Source organism: Arachis duranensis, chromosome 7 (genome assembly GCF_000817695.3).
Source record: "Arachis duranensis cultivar V14167 chromosome 7, aradu.V14167.gnm2.J7QH, whole genome shotgun sequence".
In the NCBI taxonomy this organism is placed as follows: domain Eukaryota; kingdom Viridiplantae; phylum Streptophyta; class Magnoliopsida; order Fabales; family Fabaceae; genus Arachis; species Arachis duranensis.
This window is the reverse complement of record NC_029778.3, coordinates 34,681,225-34,689,746: the sequence shown is the minus strand read 5'-3', so window position 1 is coordinate 34,689,746 and position 8,522 is coordinate 34,681,225.

The window sequence follows — 8,522 nt, the reverse complement described above, 5'->3', positions numbered from 1 at the left end:
TTCCCGTTTTTACTATATTATGTTCTGGTTTTCTGCTATTTTGTTTTGTTTATTGCATGATCCCTTATTAGTTAGAATCCTAGGTCTAGTTTAGTTTTCTCTTAAGTGCTTTACTTCCGAAAAGATGTCTCATGTATCACTCACTGAGCTTGAATTCAAATAAAAAATACATAAGTGATGCATTGCATGAGAAAGTAAGTTTATAATGAAGAATAGTCTTATTTACTTAAATGTGGTGGTATTAATTGTAATTCTGAATGCATGACATGAATAGTGCATATTTAAATTTGAATCAAAGAATGTTGATGTACAAGGAAAAGGAACTTAGAGAATTATTATGATTTCTCTGAAATTAATGAAAGTTTAATCCTTGAAGCAAAAGAAGCAACAAAATAAAAATAAAAGCAAGGTCCAAGGCTCTGAGCATCAATGACTAGAGAGGTCAGACATGATTAAAAGCTTAAAGAGTTGTTTCCCTAGTCACATGCTTGTGGTGTTCTTGTATCAAGTAATCCTTGAGACAAAATATTTAGAGTCGAGATCAATTGCAGAGTACGCCAAAGGCTTTGAGCACCACTGTTTGGGGATAATAAAAAATATTTAGAACTTAAAAAGAGTTCTCCAGTTAAGTGCTTGTGGTGTTTCTATGTCAAGTAAAGCTTGAGACAAAATATTTAAAGTTACGGCTAGGCTCAAGGTGCAAAGCACCAAAGAAAAATTGCTGTGTTCAAGGATTAAATTGAGCTACAAAAGATCAGAGAATTCATAATATTATCTGGATTCTAATTCTAGATGACAGTAACATTCTTCTGATTCAAAAGAGAGTGAGATGCCAAAATTATTCAAGATTGCAGTTGTAAACCCCACTATAAGAAGAGACATTGGCTTAATCGAACTCTCATTCTCATGCAAATTCACATCCTAAGCCTATATTAATTTTGGTTGCTTGAGGACAAGCAACAATTCAAGTTTGGTGTTGTGATGCGTGAGCATCTTTCCTATCTTTTCCTAGTGAATTTGTATCTAATTTGTTGAGTTTAATAAAGAATTAATTATCTTTTAGACAATATGGATGCTACTTTGAGTCTTTTGAAATCTTGTTTATTTTAGGTAACATTCAGCTGGATTTTGTGGAGTTTCTGCAGCACAAGTATCAAAGGAGATGACAGCGAGGAGCGACGCATGCGCGTGATTTGGAGCTTTCCATGGCGACGCGTGCGTGTGACTGACGCGTCCGCATGACTTGTGAAAAAGACCATCGACGCGTACGCGTGACTGACGTGCAGAAAATACAGAAAAACGCTGGGGCGATTTCTGGGCTGTTTTGACCCAGTTTTCAGCCCATAAAACACATATTTGAAGCTACATAATGGACGAAACAAGTTGTCCCCACCCATCAACTGAAGACTTGCTGATTATTCTGATTTAAATTCAAATATTACTTTTAGGAAAATATATTATTTTAGTTTTAGAAGATAGATTTTAAATTTATTAGGATTAGATATAAAATGATATGCAACATTGAACTTTTCATTCAATTCCAGACTACCAAAATACATTTTATCAGAATCCTTATTTTCTTCTCTGAACCATGAGCAACTAATCCTCCATTGTTAAGGTTAGGAGTTCTGTCTATTTGTATGGATTGATTTTATTACTTTTTCTATTTTAATTCATGTATGGATTTATAATTTAAGAATTATTTTCGCTCTTTATCTTATGAATTTGGGTGGAACGGAAGTATGACCCTCTTTCTATTTGAATTCTTGTAAAACTTGGAAAAGCTCTTTACTTGAACAAAAGTTTGAAAACATATTCTCCTAAATTTTAATTATCTGGATTTAACGGGATATGTGACATATAATCCTTTTATTTTTGGGTAATTAGAGTTTTTGTGGCATATAAACTGGAATTGGATCATGCAGCTTCTAATTGGAATTAATTGACTAAGGAATTGGCAGTTAATGAATTTTAGAGGAGACTAGAAAGGTCTAAGGAATTAGGGTCTAGTCACATATAGTTTGCCATAAATTAAATCCTACATGATTAAAATAGTTAGTAAGAAAAGTTAATCCGGAAGAATAGATAACTCTATTTTCTCCATATTTTCTTCCCAATTTATTTACTTGCCTTCCTTCAATATTCTTTATATTGTTTAATGTCTTTTATATTGCCCAAACATTATTTTCTGTTTGCCTGACTAAGTCTATCACTCAATTATTGTTGCTTGATCCATCAATCCTCGTGGGATCAATCCTCACTCACCTGAGGTATTACTTGGTACAACCCGGTGCACTTGCCAGCTAGTCTGTGATTGTTAAATCACCGCACCAGCGTTAAGCTCTACTTTCTTTCTGTCTTCCTCAGTCCACTCGGCTTCACGCTTGAGATTCACCACTCCATCAGCTCCTGTAATGGTTGGAAATTGTGGTCCTTCCAGGATAATCTTCCAGAGTCTGTAGTCTACAGACTGAACAAAAATCTTCATTCTTTCTTTATAGTAACTGTAGTTCTTTCTATTGAAGAATGGGGGTCAGTTACTTGACTGCCCTTCTGTCAGAGTGTAGGCAACCAAATTTGAGACACTGTTAGCCGCCATCAGGATCTTTTCTCCAAGCTGCAAAGCTTGATCTCTTTGAGACCAAGCTCTGATACCAATTGATGGTAATCAGTGTCTAAGAGAAGGGGGAGTTGAATCTTAGCCCCTTTTTGCTGAGTGTTACTTTCTGCCTTTTAGAATAGCTTCAGAGGATTTTTCTGCTTTTTGTCTCATAACCAGTCAAGAGACATTTTATTTTTGTCTCGTAATCAATCAGGAGATATTTTTCAATTTTGTCTCCTTTGTAACAGAAACGGAAATGGAGTAGAAGAAAAGAGAGAATCACACCAAGAAGTATCCTGGTTCAGCTGCTAAGTGCAATGCGGCCTACATCTAGTCTCTATAACAACTGTGACGGAATTTCACTATAATCTGCTTGATTACATACACCAATTCTTTCCTAGGAACTACCCATTCCTATCTGGGACAAGTTCTGAATCTATCCCCAAATTGAACTTGACTTGGTCACCTATCAAGTTTTTAACCACAAAGTGCTAACCCAACTTTCAATGGGATTCCCACAGAATCATGATACACAACACAGATGTACAAAGGACCTCTAACACATCTATGACTTTTTCTTTAATTTTGTACACTCTGCTTTTTTTTCACTCATTGGCTTTTTCTTACAAACCTCACACTGTTTGCCTTTTTCACCATGAGACTCAGATAGAAAAAACTAAAGAAAATACAATATGAATACATTGAAGGAGAAGAACTTATGTTATCTTAGGTAGGTACGAGAACTCTGTGCTTGCACTCCTTGTCTCAACCCTTGGTCGTTCACCCTTATTATAGAAGGGGAAGCTTCCAAGGTTGAAACCGGTTCAACCAAGCCACCAACTTCTTCTCCAACACATAGCCAGTTCGGACAGAGAGAAGAGAGAGGAAAAACCGAAAGCAAATCAACATGCATGTACCTCTCTCCCATCCCTTCTCATCAAGCTTCATCAATCTGAGCCTTCTATCTTAACTTTGTCCCCAAGAAAGAATTCTCACCCTGGATGAACTCTTGATCCTTGACAGCTCCATCTGTTCCATTTTTGCTTCTTCCTCCACGTAGCTACAGTAGCTACCTTCTGTGATGGATGAACAAAAAGTAGAAACGAGCTTCACCTCAGAGATCTTCTTCTCTGACCGAAACGAATTGCTACCACTTTAGGCATGGAGATCTTGAAGCTTCTTTTTCACATCTTGCCTTTAGTGGTAAAAATCTCAGCTACGCCATAATGTAGATCTTCTTTGTGCTAAGGCCATCATCACCTTAGCCTCTTGCTTGTTCATAGCTTATCTGCAATGTCTGATAACTTCTTCCATCTTCCTTTCCTGATGGAAATGACATTCGAAAACAAGAGAGAGAAAAGAGAAAAGAAAGAGAAATAACTTTGGAAGTAATGAGTGAAATTAAAATCAATTAAAATCCACTTCCCATCCCCTGTGCATAGTAACATGTGAGGCAATAAAAGCAATCAAATCAATTTCAACTTTCCCTTTCTTATTACCAATGCAATTAAACCAAGTTAATTAAATTTGAATTTCATCAAAGAGAGGAGTGGGTAACCGAACCAAACATGCTTCACTTCATTCTTCTTTCTTTCAAATTCGGACCAATCAATTGATGGGTCATATAGAAGCATTTCTTTTGGGTTTGTTCAATAATTTCCTAGCCCAATCAACATAATAATAATTCAGCCATAATGTTTAAAACATCTTTATACCAAAGACTGAATGTTTTCTCAACTCATTGGACCATGATGTTTTCAGCCCAATAATCAGATCTACACATTAACAAAATTATTAATCAACAAAATAAAAATAAAAATAACAACTTAATAATTTTGTAATTAATTAATTTTAAACAATGTTTGATCATTATTATATTTTAAGTTTTTCAAACTCAACCACTAATAAAATAAATTATTAAAAAATGACGTTCAGTAAAAATATCAAGGATAAAAAGTCTAACTTTTTATTACTAATTTCGCGAGATAATACTCAATTTGGTCCTTGAACTTACACGCGAGTCTTAATTTAGTCTCTGAAGTTTCAATTGCCTCTATTTAGTCCCTGAAGTTTATAAATGTGCCTCATATTAGTTCCTGAGACCATTTTTAGTATAAAAACGTTAATAGAACGCTGTTGTAGACTATCACATGTCACGTTAAAACTTGTAAAATGATGCAATTTTGGTTTCGACATTTAAATAGCTCAAAAAGGGCATCGTATTACTTATTTTGTTAGGTAATATTTTAATAAACACCATTTAGGATGTTGTTTTTGGGTTATTTGAGTGCCAAAACTAAAACGATATCATTTTACAAAGTTTAGTGTGGCATCCGACTATCACGACAGTGTTCCGATAACGTTTGTACATTGAAAATTGTTTTAAAGACTAACATATGTTATGTTCACAAAGTTTGGAGACTAAATAGAAGCAATTGAAATTTTAAGGACTAAATTGAAACTCGCGTGTAAGTTCAAGGACCAAATTGAGTATTATCTCTAATTTCGCTAAAATAAAAGTATGCATTTTAAGGAAATGCCTTACTCAGGCTATGTCGGATCTTGATAAAGAAGTATTTGTTATCAAAATTTTCTTAAAGTTGAATGTTTAATATAAAAAATATTGAGTTAATGTTCATTATGTTCCTTATAGATTGAATAGGTCCAAATATTTTTTCTATGTAAAAAGACATAAGTAACCTTTTATAATGCGAGTCAAATTAATTTTCCAAATAATGGTTCATGCGTGTACTTACCCAAATCAAAATAACTGTCATATATCAAATTACCAAATAAAATAACGATAAAAAAAATATATTATTCTCCGTGCGGAGGTTTTGCTTCTGCACCCGATCAAAAATGGCAAAGTAGGGGCGCTGAAGGGCATAGAGAGTACGATTATCCAATCAAAACCATTTGAAACAGCGGCTCTGTACCCGTTTAGTACCAATTTTTTTATGTGTTCAATTTATGACTTAATAACTTATGGGAAGAATTTCAAATGTTTTTGGAGTATCAGTGCTCTAGTGATTTTAATTATTAATCTCAATTATAAAAAGTTATAATATATATTAATTAATATCAACAGTTAACATCATTGAAACACTAGTGTTCTTGAAACATTTAAAAATTTTCCTAACTTATGTACTTGTTAGTTTATTTTATGAGGCTTAAAGACTCAATGACTAATGTTATATGGTTTATTTTGTGATTTTTTTGGTTAAACTTTTAAAGATTTAAAGTTTATCAAATAATGGATATTAGATGATTTTTATTAAAGTATGAATTTAATCATGTATTATGGTTTTCCTTTCACTATTACATACTTACAGAATTTTTTTCATTTTTATCCTTTGTTTCACAATTTGTTTTAAATTTAATTTTCATCAGATATACAATTATTCCAACCGATCCAATTCGAATTTAATCGGTTCGGGTCCACTTATAAAAAATTTTTTTACCCAATCTAACCTAAACAAATTAAAACACTCCTACGGCAAAGCGAAGGTTAACAAGGGACTGGAAGAACTAGTTGATTGTGGGCAACATAAATTTATTCATTTTGATACTTGAATAATATATAATCTCAAATTAAAACAAAACCAAAGTGAAGTCAAATGCAATCATATTACTTCACATTAGTTATATTTGGTAATATTAAATATGAAGGTTCCAAGAGAGTGAAAAAGGAAATTGAATTAAAGAACCACTTTTAATGCTTAATAAAATAGATTATATAACATACTAAATTTAGGAGATTATTTTTGTTTTTATTTCGTCCTACAGTAGTAGAATAGAACATAAATTAAGGTTGCAGAGAAGAGGAATAAAGAAGCGTAATACCATGATATATCTTGGTTTGGCCACAGAGTGTAATGTAATTTATGTCCAGTTTCTACCACAAGAATGGTAGAATTTTCATTATAATAAGATTGATTATAAATACCAATTTCAAGAGACTTACACTCTTATAACAGACTTAAGCTAATCCCGAGCTTAGTAACTTCTAAGTACTAATCCAACCTAGATAAAGAGAACCAAGTGCACTCTAATGCTAGTACACTTTTGAAACTCAAAACAAAATAGAAAATAGCTTTTGTGTGTATATGATCAAATTTAGTTCGAATCGGTTACCCTCTTTCTTGGATAAATTCTTATATATAGAGTTTGATATCTCTTCTTGAATGTTGCGATAGTTTTTCTTTTGATCAGATTAGCCGTTGCACACATCAATGATCTATCTATTGGCGTTGAGTATAATTTTTCCTTCTTTATTTTTCAATTTCAAGTGCAGCAGCTTCTCTATAATATATGATATGATTCTTGGAGTGTATCACTCAATTATGTGCTAATTTGCTTGAATTAGGGATTGCTTAATTGTGATTTTTAATTGTCAATCTATTAATACCTACAATGCTCATAAAAAAAATAAGTATAATAGGAAGTTATCAATTAAGTTTATCATCACAAGGTAAATATTCAATTCTTGACTCAACAATTTTTTCTTTGATGACAAACATGATTAAACTAAAACAAAGGAGAGAATAATGAGTGATTTTCCTAAATTTTTACTAACCTCCTCCTATTTATGAGCATCTAGCCAATCGAGAATAAGATCACAAAGTTGTGGTATTAGATTATATACCAAAACAATATACATATAACATAAAAATGCTAGATAAATCATTATGCATGTGACTATTAGGTAACAGTGTAAAAATGAGATAAGATAGCACACAAATGTCAGCACCTACCAGAGCTAGCAAAAACAAAAAATAAGTGTCAAAGCAAAGCAAGAGAGATACCAAAGGTTAAAACCATAAAGCAAAAAACAAAGTTTATTCATAAGTCCATTGATGAGTTCTAAGAACCGGTATAGAAATTCACAAGTTAGAAAGTTCAAGATTTATCGTAGATAGTTCTAAATCGAAATTTAACACTATCAAAGTTTTGTTAAAAGATGTCATAAATCAAAAACAATAATTGGGAGTTCACCCAAGTTTCCAACTAAGGCAAAACTGAAAATTTACTCTATAATTAGTTCAAGCATTTTATTAAACACTTAGAGTGCATAAACATAAAATTTCATAAATTGCAATAATAATAATATTACAACTATCCAATTCAAAAAAGTAATAATAACATCTCAAAGAAATAAGAATAAAGCATGAAACATCAAAGTCATTCATGAGAAACATAAATTTAACAAGAATTCATAAACTAAAATAGCAAAATAGAATAAGTAACGAGAAATTCTAAGAAACAAGAATAACAAAATAAGAAATTATAAATTAAATACTATAAATAAACAAAACTAAAATCTAGAATTAAAAGGAAATTCATAGGAAACTCTTGAATTCTAGAGAGAAGTTGGAGCTTCTCTCTCTAGAATTCAAGGTCTAAAACCCTAAAAAAAACTGAGTGTATCATAAGTTGTTTTTGATCCCCCTAAAATCTTGCTTCATATTGCTCCATAGTGGTTTAATATGGGCCAAAATGACTCCCAAATTGCGAGTCATATGCCATTTTAAATGAGGCAGGCAATTAGACTGGTGCATGCGCACACACCCAAGTAGAATTTTGTCACATGTGGGTGCACACAGGTGGGTGCATGCGCACAGCACATGATTTTCTTCTCCTTTATTTCTTCGTGAAATCTCCACTTCCACATGCTTTTCATCCATCTTTCAAAGCCATCATTGCCTCCCAAACCTTGAACAACTTAAACAAATATATTAAAGCATCAAATGGAATAAAAGTGAAATTAATTTGACAATTTTTAGAGCCAAAAAACATGTTTTAATCAATTAGGCTAAATTAGAAAAAATTTCACAAAAGCATGCAATTAGAAGGACTAAATGCAAGTTAAATCGATAAATTTCACTTATTTCAATAAAAAACTATAGTAAAATATAAATTT